General features: G+C 39.9%; 1 pseudogene; it reads left to right on the top strand.

The window, feature by feature from the left end:
- Window positions 1-243: 243 nt before the first annotated feature.
- LOC119472929 lies at window positions 244-21,911 on the top strand (annotated as a pseudogene).
- The last annotated feature ends 272 nt before the right edge of the window (window positions 21,912-22,183 follow it).

Here is a 22,183-nt window from a genome sequence, read left to right as displayed (position 1 = left end):
GAGGAGAGGAGAAATAATGAGGTGAGCCCCATGATTGCCTTAGCTTTCTGCCTAGAGAGAATTTCCAGAACACAGCCCACAGATAGTAACTCAAACAAAAGTCAGCAATTTCCTTGAGTTGAGGAGACAGAATTAAGAATTAGGGCAGAACAAAGTGGCTAGAATTCACAGAACACAGTATTTTTGCAGGAGCAAACTCTCAGGAAGAAAGCTCTAGCTTTTTGCCACTTTCAGGCATTAAAGATGTTGAAGAGAGGATGTGGTAGGTCCACTGGTATAAAATTCCAGATTCCCTTGGGTCTTCTAGTGGGAACTGTGATCAAGAGGTAGCTGAACAGACTTCCCGCTGCTGGAGTAGATCATATGGTAATGGCTACAGTCAAAAAAGTCAAACCAGAGCTCAGAAAGAAGGTACATCCAGCAGTGGTCATTCAACAGAGAAAGTCATACCAGAAAAAGGATGGCATGTTTCCTTATTTTGAAGAGAATGCAGGGGTCATAGTAAATAATAAAGGTGAGATAAAAGTTTCTGCCATTGCAGGACTGGTTGCAAAGGAATGTGCAGACTTGAGATCCAATGCTGGTAGCACTGCATTTATTCTCCAGTATATTTGTAAAAAACTTAAAAACCTGCTAAAAAGCATTTGCTCCCAAACAAAGCTCTCGAAATCTGAAGGGGGGTTCCCTACAAGCTTTCAGCTGAGTATTGGTTAGTACTTGTGTATGAAGAGCCTGCCTGGAGACCAGAGAAAGAACACTGGAAAGAAGCAGGCTGAACAATCCATAGAGGTCATGTTGGCCTGAGAATAGTTTGTGTTCCCACTGAGCAGAAAGAAAGGCCTCCTGACGTACAGGGGTCATTTTATTCAAATATAATACTCAAAAGAGCACTATCTCAGTAGTAGATAAAAATTAGCCCCCGATATTAAAGACTACTCAGGTCTCACCTAACAAAGCTTAAAGACAAGCATTCAAAAAAAATTTTTTTCAAGTAAACTGAGTTAAGTTCAAAAATATTTAAAAGAATAAAAACAAAGACAAAACCCTAGAATCTAAGAGAGTATGATTCACAGTAAAAATGTAGCAGGTATTCAATTTGAAAATATTAGGCATGAAAAAAATAGCAAAACACAACACGAGAAGAAAAATCAACCAATAGAAGTAGACCCAGAAATGACATGTTTGGTAGAATTGGCTGACGAGAACATTAAAAACAACTATTATATTTGAAAATTGCCCTCATATATTCAGGAAGGTAGAGAAAAACATGAATATGATAAGAGGAGATCTGAAAGTTATATGAAAAAGACCCAAATAAAAATTATGGAGTCAGGTGCAGTGGCTTGTGCCTGTCATCTTAGCACTTTGGGAGGCTGAGGCAGGTGGATCACTTGAGGTTAGGAGTTTGAGACTAGCCTGGTCAACATGTCTCTACTGAAAATACAAAAATTAGCCAGGCCTGGTGGTGCATGCCTTTAAGCCCAGCTACTCAACTCAGGAGGCTGAGGCAGGAGAATTGCTTGAACCAGGGAGGTGGAGATTGCAATGAGTCAAGATCATGCTGTTGCACTCCAGCATGGGCGACAGAGAAAGACTTCATTTCAAACAAACAAACAAATTATGGAATTGATAAATACAATGTTTGAGGTGAAGAACATACCAGATCTAATTACAATAGTCATACACTGTAAATAATGTTTAATGACATAAAAGGCATAGGCATAGAAATTATTCAAAACACAATATAGTGTGATAAAAGAAAAGTGAAAAGAGGCTTGGCGTGGTCATTCACGCTTGTAACCCTAGCACTTTGAGAGGCTGAGGCTGGAAGATTGCTTGAGCCCAGTTGTTTAAGACCAGCCTGGGCAACATAATAAGATCATGTGTCTAAAAATAATTAGCCAGGTGTGGTGGCATGCACCTATAGTCCCAGCTACAGGAGACTGAGGATTACCTGAACCCTGTGTGGTTGAGTTTGCAGTGGGCCATAATTGGGCCACTGTACTCCAGCCTGGGTGACAGAGCAAGGCCCCATTTCAAAGAAAACAAATGGAAAAGAACTGAGCATCAGTGAGCTGTGCCATAACATCAAGTAGGGTATACATGCTACTGGAGTTCCAGAAGGAGAAGAAAGAGAAACAGGCAGCAAAAAAACATTTAGAGAAATCATGGCCTGGCTGGGCATGGTGGCTCATGTCTGTAGTTCCAGCACTTTGGGAGGCCAAGTCAGATGGATCACTTGAGGTCAGGAATTCAAGACCAGCCTGGCCAACACAACACAATGTCTATAGTTGTAAGCAATTTCATTATGATGTACCTTGGTAAAGTATTCTTCATGTTTCTTCTGTTTGGGGTCTGTTGAGCTTCTTGGATTTGTGGGCTGATCAAATTTGGAAAAATTTTGGTCATGATTTCTCCTTTTTTGTTTTTTTTTTTTGAGACAGTCTCACTCTGTTGCCCAGGTTTGAATGCAGTGGCACAATCTCAGCTCCCTGCAACCTCTGCCTCCTGGGTTCAAGCCATTCACTTACCTCTCCACCTCCCAAGTGGCTGGGATTACAGGTGTGTGTGATCATGCCCTGCTAATTTTTGTATTTTTAGTAGAGACAGGGTTTCACTATGTTGCCAAGGCTGATTTTGAACTCCTGGATTCAGGTGATCCTCCTGCTTCATCCTTCCAAAGTGCCAGGATTACAGGTATGAGCCACTGCATCTGTCCCACCTGGTTCTTTTTAGTCATGATAGTTAAATTCTGTAAAGATGTCAAAAATGATGAATTAGTGAACACTGAATATTGTTCGCAGGGTAAATACAGAGTTAGATTCTGTAAACCTCTGGTCACAACACTTTTGTCCAACAATCAATGCATAATCTTGTTTTATGTGTGTCTCTATTTCAAGACAGCTTATGTAATATATATCACTGATTTATTAACATGGAGTTCACAGCCAACTGCACTGTAACTAATGCCAGAACAAAGCTTGTCTAACACACACATAAGGCACATCCATGTCTTCTTGTACTAGGAACACCAGATAGAACTTTATCATTGCACCTCGGAGCCATTTTTTATTTTGAAAGATATATATGGCATAAAATTTACTATTTTAATTATTTGTCAGTGTACAGCTCAGTGACATTAAGTATTTTTATATTATTCTGCAACTATCACCACCATTACCCCTCTCCAGGACTTTTTCATCTTCTCAAACCAAACCTCCATACCCATTAAACAATAACTCCCTGTCTTCTGTCCCTTCCCTGACTACCATCTTCTGCTTTTCGTCTTTATGAATTTGAGTCCTCTACGTACCTCATTGTTCTGTGAAAGGCCTGTATATGCAAAGAAGCCCCCAAATACCAAAGAAGCTGAGAAATCAAAGAAGGAGGCAGACAAATCCAGTTTGTTGGTCTGGGATGATTTACCAGGAGAACTTATGAACCAAAGCATGGTTTTGGGGGCTGCAAGACAAATACATCTGAGTACCAAAACCTCCCAGACTCTTGGGGAGGCTGATGTCTTGGGGAAAAGTATAATTATATGTGCTTTGGAAGCAATGTATAGGTGCTACAGGAATCCCAGCCTATGATGTTTCTAACAGCATTAAGGGTTGCTTTGGAGGAAACTCACAGTGACTAGGTGTCCTACACAGAAAGTAATATGACAGCTAAATATTATGGAGGCATTTTTTGACTCAGGGTTAGTCAGAAGTCACACTTGTTCCCACACTCATATATGTGGAAGCATACAATATTTGTCCTTTTGTGACAAGATTGAATAATATTCCCTTGTATGTATATATCACGTTTTGTTTACTCATTCATTCATTGATGAATGCTGGGGTAGCTTCCATTTTCTGGCTATTATGAATAATGCTATAATCATAGTATGAACACTGGTGTAAAAATATCTCTTTAAGACCTTGATTTTAGTTCTTTTTTTTTTATTTTTTTGAGATGGAGTTTTACTCTTGTTGCCCAGGCTAGAGTGCAATGACACAATCTCTGCTCACTGCAACCTCCACCTCCCAGGTTCAAGCCATTCTCTTGCTGCAGGCTCTCAAGTTGCTGGGATTACAGGCATGCACCACCACGCCTGTCTAATTTTGTATTTTTAGTAGAGACGGGGTTTCTCCATGTTGGTCAGGCCGGTCTTGACCTCCCGATCTCAGGTGATCTGCCAGCCTCGAACTCCCAAAGTACTGGGATTACAGGCGTGAGCCATTGCACCTAGCTGATTTTAGTTATTTGGGTATACACCCAGAAGCGGAATTGCTAGATCTTATGGTAACTCTATGTATAATTTTTTGAGAAATTGCCATACCATTTTTCACAGCAGGTGCACCATTTTACATTTTTCCTCAGTAATGCACAAGGGTTCCTGTTTCTCCACATTTTCATCAACGCGATATTTTTGTTGTCATTTTTTAAAATAATAAATGATAGCCATTCTAATGCATGCATGTGAAGTGGTATTTTATTGTGTTTTGTTATTAATTTCCATAATGCTTACCGATGTTAATCTCTTTTTTTTTTTTTTTTTGGAGACAGGATCTTGCTCTGTTTCCCAGGCTGGAGTGCAGTGGCATGATCTTGGCTCACTGCAATCTCCACCTCCTGGGCTCAAGCCATCCTCCTACTTCAGCTTCCCAGGTAGCTGGGACCACAGGTGTGTGCTGCCATGCTCTGATAATGTTTTTGTTTTTTTTTTTTTTTTTTTGGATTTCTAGTAGAGACACTGTTTCACCATGTTGGCCAGCTGGTCTTGAACTTTGGCTTCATGTGATCTTTCCACCTCAGACTCCTAAAGTGCTTGGATTACAGGAGAGCCACTGCACCTGGCCTCATGTTGACCGTATTTTAATGTATTTATTGGCCATTTGTGTTATTTTGAAAACCATTTATTTGAACCTTTTGCTCATTTTAAAATCAGGTTGCTTGATTTTTTTGGTTGTTGCATTTTAAAAGTTCTCTACATATCTTGAATATCAATCTCCTATCAGATATGTGATTTACAAATACTTCCTCACATTTCATGAGTTCCCTTTCACCCTGTTGATAGTGCCCTATAATGCACAAAAGTTTCTGATTTTGAAGAAATCCATCTTGTCAATTTTTTCTTCCATTGCCTATGCTTTTGATGTCATACCCAATAAATCATTGTTAAACTCCATATCATAAAGCTTCTTCCCTATATACATATATTTTTTGAGACAAGGTCTTACTCTGTCACCCAGGCTTGAGTGCAGTGGTGTGATCACAGCTCACCGCAGGCTCTACTTCCCAGACTCAAGTGATCCTCCCACCTTAGCCTCCTGAGCAGCAGGGACTACACGTGTTCACCACCACACCTGGCCAATTTTTGTATTTTTATAGAGACAGGGGTTTCCCCATGTTGCCCAGGCTGGTCTCAAACTCCTGGGCTCAAGCAATCTACTCTTCTTGTCTTCCCAAAGTGCTGGGATTACAGGCATGATCCACCACCCCTAGTTTTGTGTTTTATTTTAAGAGAGTTTATAGTTTATAGTTGGGTCTTTGATCCATTTTGAATTTATTTGTTTTTAAAATAATTTTAAAATTTTTATTGTGGTAAAAAATAACATAAAACATATCATCTTAAGGCACTGGGGGTGATGACTTCAATGTGTGAATCTGAGGGGACACACCCAATTTAACCTGTAATAGCAGAATCTGAGGAAAAACCAGGTTTTTATCCTTGACTGTGTTGACTTCAGTAAACCCAAGTGATATTTAAGCAAATATTCTTTAATTATCTGATGATAAACATAAAGCTCTTGAGCAAATGTGAGCCCAAAATACAAAATAAATAAACAACTCTGCCCCTTTCCTCTCACAGCATATTTTATCATCTGTGTAACTGTATCAGACCCTCCCAACTTCTACTTACGTCTCCCCCAAAGGCACAGCATCTGGAAGGGTCACCGAGCCAGGAATTTCTGGGTATCTAGTTATGCATATACACTAAAATAGGGTTTTAAAAAGTGTGGTTAAAAAAATAAATCATAAAAGTTACCATATTAACTATTTTTTTTTTTTTTGAAATGGCGTCTGGCTCTGTCGGCCAGGCTGGAGTGCAGTGGTGCTATCCTGGATCACTGCAGCCTCTGCCTCCCAGGTTTAAGTGATTTTCCTGCCTCAGCCTCCCAAGTAGCTGGGATTACAGGCACACACCACCTTGCCCAGCTAGTTTTTGTATTTTTAGTAGAGATGGGTTTTCACCATGTTGGCAAGGCTGGTCTCGAACTCCTGACTTTAGGGGATCTGCCCACTTCGGCTTCCCAAAGTGCTAAAATTACAGGAATGAGCCACCACACTCAGCCCATAGTAACTATTTTTAAGTATACAGTTCAGAAGTGTTAAACATATTTATGTTGTTATGAAACAGGTCACCCGTACTTTTTCATCTTGTGGAACTCAAATTCTATATCCATTAAACAACATCTCCCCATTTTCCCTTTCCCTCATCCCTGGTAACTGCCATTCTACTTTCTATATCAATGAATTTGACTATTTTGGATACGTTACATAGGAAGAATCATACAGTGTTTGTTCTTCTGTAACTGGGTTGTTTCATTTAGCATAACATTCTCAAAGAATCTATTTTGCTGCATGTGACAGGATTTCTTTCCTTCTTAAGGCTGCATAGTATTTCATTGTGCATATATATTACATTTTGTTTATTGATTCATCCACTGATGGACGTTTAGGTTGCTCCCAACCCTTCACTATTGTTAATAGTGCTGCTAGATACAGGTGTTTGCAAATCTGTCTTCAAAACACTGATTTGAGTTCTTTTGGAGATGTACTCAGAAGTGGGATTGCTGGACCGTATGGTAGTTCTGTTTGAACTTTTTGAAGAACTGCCATACTGTTTTCCACAGTGGCTGTATCATTTTACAGTCATACCAACAGTGTACAAGGGTCCAAGCTTCTCCATATTCCTGCCAATACTTGCTATTTTCTGGGGTTTTGCTTGCTTGTTGTTTTTTGATATTCTAAGAGGTGTAAAGTAACATCTCATTGTGGTTTTGATTTGCTTTTCTTTGATGATTAGTCCTGTTGAGCATCTTTTCATGTGATTGATGGTCATTTGTACATTATCAATGAAGAAATGTCTATTCAAGCCGATCCTTTATCCATTTTTTCCCTTTTTATTTTAGGGTCAGGGGTACATGTACAAATTTGTGATATAGGTAAACTGTGTGTCACAGGAGTTGGGTGTACAGATTATTTTGTCACCCATGTAATCAGCATAGTACCCGATAGGTAGTTTTTTCATCCTCACCCTCCTCCCACTCTCCACCCTCCAGTATTCCCTGGTGTCTGTTGTTCTCCTCTTTGCGTCCATGTGCACTCAGTGTTTAGCTCTCACTTACAAGTGAGAGCATGCAGTGTTTGGTTTTCTAGTTCTGTATTTGCTTAAGATAGTGGCCTCCAGCTCCATCCATGTTGCTGCAAAGGACATGATCGCATTCATTTTTATAGCCACATAGGTGACTTTACCCAATTTTAAAATGGGTGGATTTTTTTTGTTGTTGAGTTGTAGTTCTTTACATATTCTGGAGCCCTTATCAGATATAGGATTTGGAAATATTTTCTCCCACTCCATAGGTTCTTTTTTCACTCTGTGGACTGTGTCCTTTGATGAACAAAATTTTTTGAGTTTGATGTAGTTCCATTTGTCTTTTTTTTTTCTTTTGTTTCTTGTGCTTTTGGTGTCTTTTCCAAAGGAAGAAATCATTATCTAATATTTATCATTATCCAGTGATATCCACTAAATCATTGCCAAGTTCAGCGTCATGAAGCTTTTCCCCTATTATTTTTTGAAACGGAGTTTGGCTCTTGTTGCCCAGGCTGGAGTGCAGTGATATGATCTCGGCTCACTGCAACCTCCACCTCCTGGGTTCAAGCAATTCTCCTGCCTCAGCTTCCTGACTAGCTGAGATTACAGGCATGTGCCACCACACCTGGCTAATTTTTGTATTTTTAGTAGAGAAAGGGTTTCACCACATTGGCCAGGCAGGTCTCAAACTCCTGACCTCAGGTGATCCACCTGCCTCGGCCTCCCAAAGTACTAGGATTAGAAGTGTGAGCCACCACGCCCAGTCTGACATCCAGTTTTTTTTGACACTATTTGTTAAGGAGTCTGTCCTTTCCCTATTGAGTGCTCTTGATAGCCTTGTTGAATAATCATTTGACCATATATGAGAGGGTTTATTCCTGGGTTCTGTATATTCTTCCACTAGTCTCTAAATCTGTCTTTATGCCAGTACCAGTCTATTTTGAGTACCATACCTTTGCAGAAAGTTTTTAAGTCAGAAAATATGAGACTTCTAACATCTTTTCCAAGATTGTTTTGGCTATGTGGAGGTTCCTTGAGATTCTATGTGGATTTTAGGATGGACTTTTCTATTTCTGCAAAAAATATCATTGGGATTTTGATAGGAATTGCATCTGCGGATCACTTTGGGTAGTACTGACATCTTAACAATATTAAGTCTTCCATGAACACCAGATGTCTTTCCATTTGCTTATTTCTTTGAACAACATTTCATAGTTTTCAGTATACAAGTCTTTTGGGGGCCACTTTAAGCAGTGAAATCATCCACACGGAAAGCACAACATGTAAACAATGTGGCACTAACTAGACCAAAAATAGGACATTTATTTACAGTAGGAGAGCTGAAGCAAAGAAGACACGCATTGCCTTACTTCATCTGATTGGATTGTGTACCTCAAGGGACTCAAAGTTTTTGCTGCTCTGAGCATGTTCACAAATAACTACAGAAGTACCACATAGATTTTGGAGTTTAAAACAAATTTTGGCAAGTAGGTGACTTTACACATATGGAATCTATAAATAATGAGAATCAAGTGTACACAGAAGTAAAGTAAAAGGCAACAATAGCACAGAAACTGGGAGAGAAAAATGGGCTTACAGTATTGTAGGGCTCTTAGACAATAGGTCGAATTCTTATATAAAAAATGTTTGGCCGGGCACAATGGCTCTCACGCCTGTAATCCCAGCACTTTGTGAGGTTGAGGCGGGCGGATCATGAGATCAAAAGATCGAGACCATCCTGGCCAACATGGTGAAACCCCGTCTCTACTAAAAATAGAAAAATTAGCTGAGTGTGGTGGCATGCACCTGTAAGTCCTAGCTACTTAGCAGGCTGAGGCAGGAGAGTCACTTGAACCCGAGAGACAGAGGTTGCAGTGAGCTGAGATTGTACCACTGCACTCCAGCCTGGGCAACAAAGGAAGACTCCATCTCAGAAAAAAAAAAAATGTTCTAGGACAGGCACAGTGGCTCATGCCTACAATTCCATCACTTTGGGAGGCTGAGGTGGGTGGATCACCTGAGGTCAGGAGTTTGAGACCAGCCTGGCTAACATGGTGAAACCCTGTCTCTATTAAAAATACAAAAATTACCTACGCATGGTGGCACATGCCTGTAATCTCAGCTATTTGGGAGACTGAGGCAGGAGAATTGCCTGAAACTGGAAGGCAGAGGTTTCAGTGAGCCGAGATTACACCACTGCCCTCCAGCCTAGGCAACAGAGCAAGACTCTGTCTCAATTAAAAAAATAAATTAAAAAAAGGTAATCTAATATTATCTGAAAAGAGACTGTGATAAGTTAAGAAGGTACACTGTAGACTTTGCCGGCTGTAGTTGTGTATGCCTATAGTCTCAGTTACTTGAGAGACTGAGGTGGGAAGATTGCTTGAGCCCAGGAATTCCAGGTTGAAGTGAGCTGTGATTGCAGCGCTGCACTCCAGTCTGGGTGATGGAAGTCAGATCACGTCTGAAGGAAGGAAGGAAGGAGGGAAGGAAGGAAGGAAGGAAGGAAGGAAGGAAGGAAGGAAGGAAGGAAAGAGAGAGAGAAAGAACAAGTGAAGAATGTACACTGTACACCCCAAAACAACAGTCAAACCCAGACAGAAGAGAACAAATAAAAAAAGATACAACCAACTAGCTAATAAAGACTATAAAATATTTAAAAGTAGTACTAGTGAGATATAAAGAATTAAAGGAACTAAAAAGTCCACTAATGAAATCATAATGATTGAAGCAGGAAATTGACCAAATGTGAAGTGTTGGTGTATACTTTCAGCATATTAGGAGAAAGGCAACCTGGAATCTATTCCAGGGAAATAGTCAGGACATGCAGTCTTGTTGCTTTTACCCCCCATGTCTCTCCAAAGATGATGATGGGCCCATCTTCTCTTTTTTTGATCCTAATGACCAAGCGTTTATATTATTGAGGAGTAACTGTTCTGAGTTATGGCAATTTTTAGTCAAGGAAACAATTCTTCCAAGTGTGATTAGTTTGTGCTAACTAGCTGGTGTTATTATGCTGAAATGATCTGAGCTGTTTTAATCTATGCAGGGCTACTGAGCAATGCAAACACATTTTTATGATTGTAAGTAAACTTTAAAAAATTACTCCTGGATATATGTCCAGAGTCAATGTGTATAGCCTTACTAAAGAGATGAGCGTTGTGATAGTATATGTAAAAAGCTCAAAGAATCCAAAAACATCTTTAAAGAAGTATGTATATACATACACACATATGTGTGTGTGTGCGTGTGTGTGTATATATATATATTCTTTGGAGACAGGGTCTCACTCTGTCCGCCAGGCTGGAGTGCAGTGGCATGATCATGGCTCACTGCAGCCTCAAGCTCCTGGGCTCAAGCGATCCTTCTACCTCAGTCTTCTGAGTAGCCGGGACCACAGGCACATGCCACCATGCCTAGCTAACTGTTTTGTTTTGTTTTGTTTTTTGTATTTTTTGTAGGGATGAGATTTTACCATTTTGCCCACGCTGGTCTCGAACTCCTGAGCCCAAGCGATCCACTTGCCTCAGCCTCCCAAAGTGCTGAGATTACAGGTGTGAGCTACCACACTTGGCCAAGAAACCATATTTTTTAAAACATCTGGAAAAATAGTCACCTATATATTGAGTTGAAGCTTACCAAAATAAAAGTTTTATTTATTTATTTATTGTTTTTGAGATGAGGTCTCACTCTGTCACCCAGGCTGGGGTACAGTGGCGTTATCACAACTCACAGCAGCCTCAACCTCCCAGGTTTAAGCAATTCTTCCTCCTCAGCCTTCTAAGTAGCTGGGAGTACAGGCGTGCACTACTATGTCCAGTTAATATTTTATTTTTTATTTTTTATTTTTTTAGACACAAGTTCTCGCTATGTTGCCCAGGTTGGCCTTGCATGCCTAGGCTCAAGCGATCCTCCTAGCTCCCAGAGTGCAGGGACCACAGGTGTGAGCCACCATGCTCAGCCCCAACAATTGTATATAAGAGTTACAGTTGATCTAAAATTTCACCAACTCTGTAGACTCAGGCTTCTTAACTTTTGGCAATCTAGTGGGTGTAAAGTACAGTTCCTTATGGTCTTACTTGCCTAATTACTAAGGAGTTTGGGGAATTTTCATATGTCTTTTCACCATTCATAGTTCCTCTTTTGTGAAATGCCTGCTGGCCAGAGCTATATTGCATCATGTGTGTTTTACTGATTTACTGTTTTACTGATTACTAATTTTTTGGACTTTGGATATTCTGGATACTAACCATATAATAAGTATAGTAAATAGCTTCTTTATTTCTCTATGGTGCCTTTTAAAGAACAAAAGTTCTTATTTATTTTTTCTTTTTTTGAGACAGAGTCTCACTCTGTCACCCAGGCTGCAGTGCAGTGCTGTGATCTCGGCTCACTGAAACCTCCACCTCCTGGGTTCAAGTGATTCTTGTGCCTCAGCCTCCTGAGTAGCTGGGATTACAGGCATGCACCACCATGCCCAGCTAGTTTTTGTATTTTTTAGTAAAAATGGGGTTTTGCCATGTTGGCCAGGCTGGTCTCGAACTCCTGGCCCCAAGTGATCCACCCACCTTGGCCTCCCAAAGTTCTGGGATTGCAAGCATGAGCAAGTTCTTAATTTTAATGTAACTGAATTTATCTGTGCCTTTCAATCTTGTTTAAGAAATACTTCCCTATCTTAAGATTATAAAAATATTATCCTATTAACTTTATCTAAGAGAGTTCACGTTTTGTATATAATACAGCAGAAACTGCTTTTTTTGTATGATATTTGATACGTACAAGATTTTCTTTTTCTTCTCATAACCTATTGTTCCAACACTATTTACCGAATAGTTCAGCTTTTTTGTCATAAATCAAGTGTCCACATAAGCGTGGGCCTTTTTTTTCAGGCTCTCGATTTTGTTCAGATGACTACTTTGTCTATCTGAACTGATACCAAGCTGTCTGAAGTACCATGTCACCTATGATAAGTCTTGCTATCTGACAGGGCATGTCCTCATTCATGTTTTTTTTTTTTTTAAATTCAGGGCTATTTTAATTATTTTGGGGTCTTAGAATCAGCTTAAGTTACTCAAATATTCCTTTTGGGAGTTTTACAGGAAAAGCATTGAATATGCAGGTAAATGTGGAGGATGTTGTGAAATGTACAATGTGTAATTGTATTAGAAACACTGTATAATGCTAAGTGTTCTCTTATGAATGCTGTGTGTTTCTCCTTTGCAGTCTTCTTAATATCTTTTATTTCTAGGTGCATATATTTATTATTGCTATTGTAAATTTTATCTTTTGAAATTTTGAAATCAAAATTTTAATAATATTGATTCTTCCAATCCATGAATATGAATATGTTTCCATTTTTAAGTGTCCCCTTCAATTCCTTCCATCAGTGTTTTGTACTTTTTATTGTAGAGATATTTCACATCTTTGGTTAACTCCTGGGCGTTTAATTTTATTGTGGCTATTGTAAATGGCACTGCATTTTTTATTCATTTTCAGATTGTTTACTGTTGGCATACAGAAATGCTGCAAATTTTTGTATGTTGGTTTTGTATCCTGTGACTTTACTGAATTTGTTTATTAGTTCTAATAGTATTTTGATGGAGTCTTTAGGTTTTTCTAAATATAAGATTATATCATCTAGAAATAAGGATAATTTGACTTCTTTCTTTCCAGTTTGGACGCCCTTCATCTTTGTTTAATTGTTCCACTTAGGACTTCCAGTAGTAGACTGAATGACAATGGTGAAAGTGGGCATATTTGTGTTCCAGATCTTAGAGAAAAGGCTTTCAGTTTTTCCCCATTCAGTATTATACTAGCTGTGAATCTGTCACATATGACTTTTATTATGTTGGTGTATGTTCCTTCTATCTAAGGTTTTTTGAAGTTTTTTTTTTTTAATCATGAAGGGATGTTGAATTCTATCAAAGGCTTTTTCAGCATCAATTGAAATAATCACATGGTTTTTGTCTTTCATTCTGTTGATATGGTGTATTATATTACATTGATTGATTTGTGTATGTTGGACCATTCTTGCATCCCTGGGATAAGTCTTACTTTATCATGATGAATGAATGATGTGTTTCGTGTATTGCTGAATTAGTTTGCTAATATTTTGTTGCCAATTTTTGCAATAAAATTCATTAGAAATATTGGTCTGTAGTTTTCTTTTTTTGATGTGTGTTTGTCTGGTTTTGGTATCAGGATAATACTGGCCTTGCGGAATGAGTTTGGAAGCATTTCTCCTCTATTTTTTATTTTATTTTATTTTATTTTATTTTAGGTTTTGGGGTACATGTGAAGAACATGCAAGATTGTTGCATAGGTACACATGTGGCAGTGTGATTTGCTGCCTTCCTCCCCATCACCTATATCTGGCATCTCTCCCCTTGCTATCTCTCCCCAACTCCCCACCCCCCACCGTCCCTCCCCTTCTCTATTTTTTTAGTTCAGTTTGAGCAGGATTGGTATTGTTTCTTCTTTAAATGTTTGGTAGAATTCAGCAGAGAAGCTATTAGGTCCCAGGCTTTTCTTTGCTGGGAGACTTTTTAATTACGGCTTTGATCTCGTTGCTTGTTATTGGTCTGTTCAGATTTTGGAGTTCTTTATGGTTCAATCTTGGTAGGCAGGTTGTATGTGTTTAGGAATTTATCATTTCCTCTAGATTTTCCAATGTGTTGGCAAACAGTTGCTCATAGTAGCCACTAACGATCCTTTGAATTTCTGTGATATCAGTTGTAATGCCTCCTTTTCATCTCTGATTTTATTTATTTTGGTTGTATCTTTTTTTATCTTTTAGTCTGGATAATGATTTGCCAATTTTATATTTAAAAAACAACTTTTTGTTTTATTGATCTTTTGTATTTTTCCTTCATTGTAAATTCATTCATTTCTGCTCCAATTTTTTTTTTCAAGATGGAGTCTGGCTCTGTCACCCACAATGGTGGACGCGTGATTTTGGCTCACTGCAACCTCCACTTCCTGGGTTGAAGTTGTTCTTCTGCCTCAGTCTCTTGCGTAGCTGAGATTACAAGTGCATCACACCCGGCTAATTTTTGTATTTTTTTTTTTTTGAGATGGAGTTTTACTCTTGTTGCCCAGGCTGGAGTGCAATGGCTTGATCTCAGCTCACCTCAATCTCTGCCTCCCGAGTTAAAGTGATTCTCCTGCCTCAGCCTCCCAAGTAGCTGGGATTACAGGCATGTGCCACCACACCTGGCTAGTTTTGTTTTTTGTTTGTTTGTTTGTTTTGTTTTTTAGTAGAGATGGAGTTTCTCCATGTTGGTCAGGCTGGTATCAAACTCCCAACCTCAGGTGATCTGCCCGCCTTGGCCTTCCAAAGTGCCGGGATTACAGGCATGATCCACTGGGCCCAGCCAATTTTTGTATTTTTAATAGAGATCAGGTTTCACCATGTTGGCCAGGCTCGTCTTGAACTCCTGACCTCAGGTAATTCACCCGCCTTGGCCTTCCAAAGTGCTGGGATTACAGATGTCAGCCACCACGCCTCACCTGCTCTGATCTTTGTTATTTTTTTCTTCTGCTAATTTTGAGTGAGGTTTGCTCTTGCTTTTGTAGTTCTTTAACATAGATCATTAGGTTATTTATTTGAAGTTTTTCTTCTTTTTCGATGTAGATACTTAAAATTACAAATTTCCCTCTTAGTACTGCTTTCGCTGTATTGCATATGTTTTGATATGTTCTGTTCCCATTATCATTGGTTTCAATAAATTTTTCAATTTCCTTCTTAATTTTGTCATTGACCCACTGGTCAGTCAAGAGCATATTGTTTAATTGCTTTGTATTTGTATAGCTTCCAAAATTCCTCTTGTTATTGATTTCTAGTTTTCTTGCATTGTGCTCAGAGAAGATGTCTGCTATTATTTCAATTACTTTGAAATTTTTAAAGACTTGTTTTGTTACTTAACATATGGTCTATCCTTGAGAATTATCCACGTGCTGAGGAGAATGTGTATGCTGCAGTCTTTGGATGAAATGCTCTGTAAATATCTATTAGGTCCATTTGTTCTATAGTGCAGTTTAAGCCTGATGTTTCCTTGTTGATTTTCTGTCTAGAAGATTTGTCCATTGGTGAAAGTGGGATGTTGATGTCTCCAGCTATGATTGCACTGAGGGCTGTCTTTTTACCTCAAATAATATTTGCTGCTTCATATATCTGGATGCTCCCGTGTTGGGCGCATAAAATTGTTATATCCTCTAGCTTAACTGACTCCTTTATTGTTATATAGTGACCTTCTTAGTTTCTGTCACCTACAGAGACAAAGAAGGTTACTCTGTAATGATGAAAGAGTCAATTTTTGTTTAGTTTTGTTTTGTTTTTTGAGACGAAGTCTCACTCTGTCACCCAGACTGAAGTGCAGTGGTGCAATCTTGGTTCACTGCAATCTCTACCTCCTCGGTTCACGGCTCAAGCAATTGCCCTGCCTCAGCCTCCTGAGTAGCTGGGACTGCAGGTGTCCGCTACCACGCCCGGCTAATTTTTGTATTTTTAGTAGAGATGGCGTTTCACCATGTTGGCCAGGCTGGTCTCCAAATCCTTATATCAAGTGATCCACCTGTAATGTCAGCACTTTGGGAGGCTGAGGTCAGGAGTTCAAGATCAGCCTGGCCAACATGGCGAAACCCCGTGTCTACTGAAAATACAAAAATTAGTTGGGTGTGGTGGCACACACCTATAATTCCAGCTACTTAGGAGGCTGAGGTGGGAGGATCATTTGAATCCAGGAGGCAGAGGTTGCAGTGACAAAATCACACCATTGCACTCCAGCCTGGATGACAGAGTGAGACTTCATCTCAAGGAAAAAAACAAATTCTGAATTTCTGTTCTGTGCTATCTTAGATATATTTGAGTTTCCTCAACACAGCTATTTTGAATTCTCTGTCTGAAAGGTCACATATCTCAGGACTGGTCCCTGGTTCCTTACTTATTTTATTTGGTGAGGTCAATTTCTCCTGGATAGTCTTGTTGCTTGTAGGTGTCTGTTAACATCTGGACATTGAAGAGCTAGGCATTTATTGTAGTCTTCACAGTCTGGGCTTATTTGTGCCCTTACTACTTGGGAAGGCTTTCCAGGTATGTTGAAGGAATTTGGGCCTCAAGTCCAATAATATTATTGTTCTTACTGACTCATAGAGGTATGCTTTGGTAGTCTTGGATAAGATCTGGAAGAATTCTCTAGATTACCAGGCAGAGACTTATTTTTTTCTCTTGCTTTTTCACAAACAGAGTCTCTCCCCTACTCTGTGCTGAGTCTCCTGGAACTGGAGGTGAAGGAACGCAAGTATCGCTGCAGCCACCACCACCAGGACCATGCTGGCTCGGACCTGAAGGCAGCACAGCGCTGGGTCCCACCCAAAGCCCACTGTAACTATCTGGCTACCACCTAAGTTCATTCTAGGCCCTGGGGCCCTATGATAAGCATATGGCAAAGCCAGCCTAATTTATGTTCCTACCTTCAGGACAATGAGTTTCTCCAGACCAAGGTTGGTCCAGAGATGCTGTCTGAGAGCGAAGAATTGATGTCAAAAGCCTTAGAAATGTGAAACACCAGGTATTCTACTCTACTGCAGTAAAGCTGGTGCTCAAATCACGACACAAAGTCCTTCCCACTTTTCCCTCCCTGTGGCCACTGCCACCAGCAGCCCATGAGGGGTTCTGCGAGGCTATTGCTGATGTTCACTTAAAGCCCAAGGGCCCTTTTGTCACCTTGTGATGAATGCTGCCAGACCTGGGACTCACTCTTCAGAGTAGTGGGCTCCCTTCTGGTCCATGGCAGGTCCAGAAGTGCTGACTGAGATCCCAGGCTTGGACTCAGGGACCTGAAGAGCCTGCTTATTGCTCTACCACACTGTGGCTGAGCTGGTACCTAAAGTGCAAGACAGAGTCCCCTTTACTTCCCGCGCCCCTCCCCCGCCCCCGTTTTTCTGAAACAGAAAGTCTTTCACTGTAGCTACCACAGCTGGGCATATGCTGGGTCACACTTGAAGCCAGCATATCTCAGATCCCAAGGCCCATAGTGTATTACCTGGGAATTGCTGGTGGCTATTCAGGGCCCAGGGTTCTTTTGTCAGGAGAGGATGAATCCTGCCAGGTCTCCACTATGAGAGGGGAGCACTAAGTTCAATGTAAAGTCCCCCGTTGCTGTAATCTCCCTCTCCCAAGCACCAAATTTCTCTGCACCACACGGCCCCTGCTTGGGGTTGAGGGAGGGGTGGCAAAAGCATCCCCACCAAGCCACCCCAGCTGATGTCTCAGTAGGTCACATGCCCACCCAGTCCACCGGCTGCTCAGCACTAGAACTTGCCTAGGAATCGCACTCCTTGTGACCTAGACTGACCCTGAAGTTCACTTAGTGCCCCAGTGCACACTAGCCCATGGTAGTGAGGCTTGCTGGAACTCAAGCTCCCACCACTGGGATGAACAATTCCTCTCTGGCTAGAGCCAGGCCAAATGTTCCTTCTGTGAGTGAACGTCAGCTGAGTAGAGCCTGGTTCTGCTTTCCGTAACAGGAGAGCACTGGGTTTAATGCAAAGCCTCGTAATCACTGCACTCTCCCTCTCCCACATCCAGATTCTCTGTGCCACATGGCCACTGCGGCGGCGCAGGGATGAAGGCGGGCTGGCGTCAGTGCTTCCACACTGGCTTTCCTGCCCTCTTCAATGTCTCTTTCAGAGATACAAAGTGAAAATAAGGCACTGTGATTGCTCACCTGAGTTTTGGTTCTGATGATGGTGCTTTTTGTGTGTAGTTGTTGTTAAAATGTAGTGTTCCTATGTGGGGGATGAACGGTATAAGCTTCTATCAGCCATCTTGCTCTACCCCATTCTCAGTTAATTTCTCAGGCACCAATTAGTGTGAGTAACTGTAATATGTCCCTTACCCAATGTGCACAGCAAGTCAATCTGCTGAAACATTGGGTTGCAGCAGAGAAAGAGGTTTAATCAAAGGGCCACTAAATGAGGAAATCGGAAGTAACCTAAAATCCGTCTCCCTGAGGAGTTTGGGGTTAGGGTTGTTAAGGGTTTTGGAATGAGGTGAAGTGTGAAGACATTGTTTGGTCAAAGAGTGCAGGGTGAAGCCATGGGCCAGGGAGATGAAGCAATGTGTTTTCAAGCTGATTCCGTTCTGCTGTGCGGGTCTTCAAACTGGTGGGCATCAGCCATTCCACTGGAATTCAGAGTCTGCTTAAACAATTCCTAAACAAATCTTATGAATCCAATGTCAGAAATCCTATTTACAGGAAAAACGGGGCGGGTAAATGGTCAGTATTTAGTGTTATGTGACTTTTCATTACAAGGAAGTGAGTCAAAGTCTAGCCTGATTAGTGCCTAATTATAACTATATTTCTGTCCAAAATTCTTATTAACCCTGTGAGAATGGCTTTATTGTAATTGGCAAGTCAAGTCTGTGCTTCCTAGCAATAGCACTGCGTATTTCTACCCTAGTAGAAGGCACCCACAGATAGCCAATGCCTTTCCCTTGCTTTTCTGCTCCTCTGTGTGTTGAATTAATTTTAGCTGGGCTGGGAACAGTGACCTTCAGCGTTGCTCCAATCACTTTATGCTTACCAGGGAAGCTTTTTAAACACTTATTCTTGGGATCCACTTTATATGTACATAAGCCAAAGTTCCTGGAGGCAGTAGTCTAAAATCTATATCTTTATCTTTACCTTCTTGAATAATTTTAGGACCATATTTAGCATTTGAAAACCTCTGGCATAGACTGTCCGGGAGCAGTGGCTCATGCCTGTAATCCTAGCACTTTCGGAGGCAGAGGCAGGCGGATCACAAGGTCAGGAGTTCAAGACCAGCCTGGTGAACATGGTGAAACCTCGTCTCTACTAAAAATATAAAAATTAGCTGGGTGTGGTGGCGTGTGCTTGTAATCCTAGCTACTTGGGAGGGTGAGGCAGAAGAATTGCTTGAACTGGGACCCAGGAGACGAAGGTTGCAGTGAGCTGAGATTGAGCCACTGCAGTCCAGCCTGGGTGACAGAGACTCTGTCTCAAAAAAGAGAAAGAAAGAGAGAGAAAGAAAGAAAAAAAGAAAGAAAGAAAGAAAAGAAAGAAAGAAAGAACGAAAGAAAGAAAGAAAGAAAGAAGAAAGAAAGAAAGAGAAAGAAAGAAGGAAGGAAGGAAGGAAGGAAGGAAAGAAAGAAAGAAGGAAAGAAAGAAAAGAAAGAAAGAAAGAGAAAGAAAGAAAACAAATCAACCTCTGGCATAGGCTATGCAAACAGAAACTCTCTTATCCAAACCGTACTTAACTGGCTTTTCAGATTTGTGAAATGTAAGAAATGAGGCTCACAGCTTGTTGCTACCCTTCCTGTATTCTCTAGTGGTAATAATTGCTTAGCATGTATTCTTCCAGGCCATTTCTAATGTACTTACATGAATAAATATGTGCTTATTAAAGATATATAGTAGAGAATATGCTTTTAAGAAAATAGTATGCCTGATGAATCATTCTGCAACTTGCTTTCTACATCTATCAATGGAATTTGGAGATCTTCCCAGGTTAGAATATATGGCTCTATCTCATCCTTATTAATAGCTGCCTAGTTTTTCACAGATGGACATGGTTTATTTAGGTGCTCATTTACTGATGAACATTTTAAGCTTAACATATCTTCCTGTTTTAAGCAATGGTGCAATGAATATACTTATACATTTTTCCTTGTCTGCATGGAGGTTAAAATGCAGAGTCACTGAGTGTGCTTTTTAAAAATTTCAGTAAAATCTGTCAAATTCCCCTTCTATATATACTCCCACCAGCAGAGCATGAAATACCTATTTTATCCATGGTCTTGCCAATATTTGATAATATCAAACTTGATTATTTATTTATATATTTGACACAGGGCCTTGCTCTGTTACCCAAGCTGAAGTGCAGTGGTGTGATCACGGCTCACTGCAGCCTCAATTTTCCAGGTCCGAGTGATCCTCCCACCTCAGCTTTCCAAGCAGCTGGGACTATAGGTCCCATTATGTCCAGCTAATTTTTTTATGTTTTTGTAGAGATAGGAGTTTGCCGTGTTTCCCAGGCTGGTGTGGAACTCCTTAGCTCAAGTGATCTGTCCACCTCAGCCTCCTAAAGTATTGGGATAACAGGCATAAGCCACTGCATCTGGCCCAAACTTATTTTTTTTTTTGCCAGTATATCTAAAAATGGTTACTTCATTTTCATAAACATTTGCATTTTGCTATTTAATGAGGCTGTGTTTTTGTATGTGTTTATTGGCCATTTCTATTTCTATGTTTTGGAACTGCCTATTGATGTATTCTTATACATTCTTCAACATACATGTGTCAGTAATATTTTTGTTTTGGAAATTAAACTTTTCTTTTAATTTTTAATTTTTAAAAATGTACATTTGGGGCATACGTGATAATTTAATACATTTATATTATTTGTAAAGATCAAATCAGTATAATCGAGATATCCATTACCTTAAATATTTGTATTTTATTTATGCTAGAAACACATTTTCTTCTAGCTATTTTGAAATATACAGTAAACTATTATAAGCTATAGTTTACAGATATAGTCACTATACTGATGTAGCAAACACTAAGCCCTATTTATTCTGTCAGACTGTATATTTGCATCCATTAACCTACCTTTCTTTGTTCCCCTCACTCTTCCTGGTCTCTGCTAATGACAAATGTATTTCCTATCTTAATGACATCCACTTTTAAGCTCCCGCATATGAATGAGAACAGGTGATATTTGCCTTTCTGTGCTTGGCTTATTTTGCTTAACACAGTAACCTCTAGTTCTATGCAAGTTTCTACAAATGACAGCATGTCATTCTTTTTTATAGATGAACAATATTCGAGAATATATATATATATATATATATATATTTATATGCCATATTTTCTTTATCCATTCATCCGATGATGGGCACTTAGGTTGATTCCATACTTTGGCTGTTGTGAATAGTGCTCCAGTAAACATGAAAGTGCAGGTATCTCTTTGACACAGTGATTGCCCTTTTGTTTATATACCCAATAGTGGAATTGCCGGACATATAGTAGTTTTTAGTTTTTTGAGGAACCTCTGTATAGTTTCCCAAAACAGCTATACTAATTTACATTCTCACCACCAGTGTATGAGTGTTGCCCTTTCTCCACATTCTCAACAGTGTCTGTTGTGCCTGGTCGTTGTGATAAAAGCCATTTTAACTGGCTTGTGCTATCTCGTTGTGGTTTTGGTTTGCATTTCTCTGATAATGAGTGATGTTTAACATTTTTTTTTACATAGCTATTGTCTATTTGTATGCCTTTTTTTGAGAAATATCTATTCAGATTGTTTGCCCATTAAAAAAATTAAGTCATTTGTGGGGGTTTTTTGCCATTGAGTTGTTTGAGCCCTTTATATATTCTGGTTATTAATTTCCTGTGATATGGATAGTCACAAATATTTTCTCCCATTCTGTGGGTTGTCTCTTTGCTCTGTTGCTTGTTTCTTTTGCTGTGCAGATCCCTTTACAGCGGCTCATCTTCGGGGCAGAGGCAGTGCAGCTGTCTAACTTGGAATCGTGATAGTCTATTTTCTAACATTTTCTTATCTGTAGATCAATGTTTCTTTGCTCAAGCACATTATGTGTAAGAGCCTTCTTCTAGCTGCTCTCATGCCACATTACTCTATGAAATACTTTAATCCAAGATAAAATATGACTCTCTTTGACCTCTTAAAAGCATCTACCCCAAAAGGCATTTATAGCAAACATTTATTGCTGGTGATATCTTTCTACTAGATTACAGTTAATGTATTATTGGTTTATTATTAACTGCATATGTA

The sequence above is a fragment of the Cebus imitator genome, unplaced genomic scaffold (assembly GCF_001604975.1).
Source record: "Cebus imitator isolate Cc_AM_T3 unplaced genomic scaffold, Cebus_imitator-1.0 Scaffold124, whole genome shotgun sequence".
NCBI classification, from domain to species: Eukaryota; Metazoa; Chordata; class Mammalia; order Primates; family Cebidae; genus Cebus; species Cebus imitator.
The sequence above is the reverse complement of the archived record's forward strand: the minus strand, read 5'-3'. Positions and strand labels throughout refer to the sequence as shown.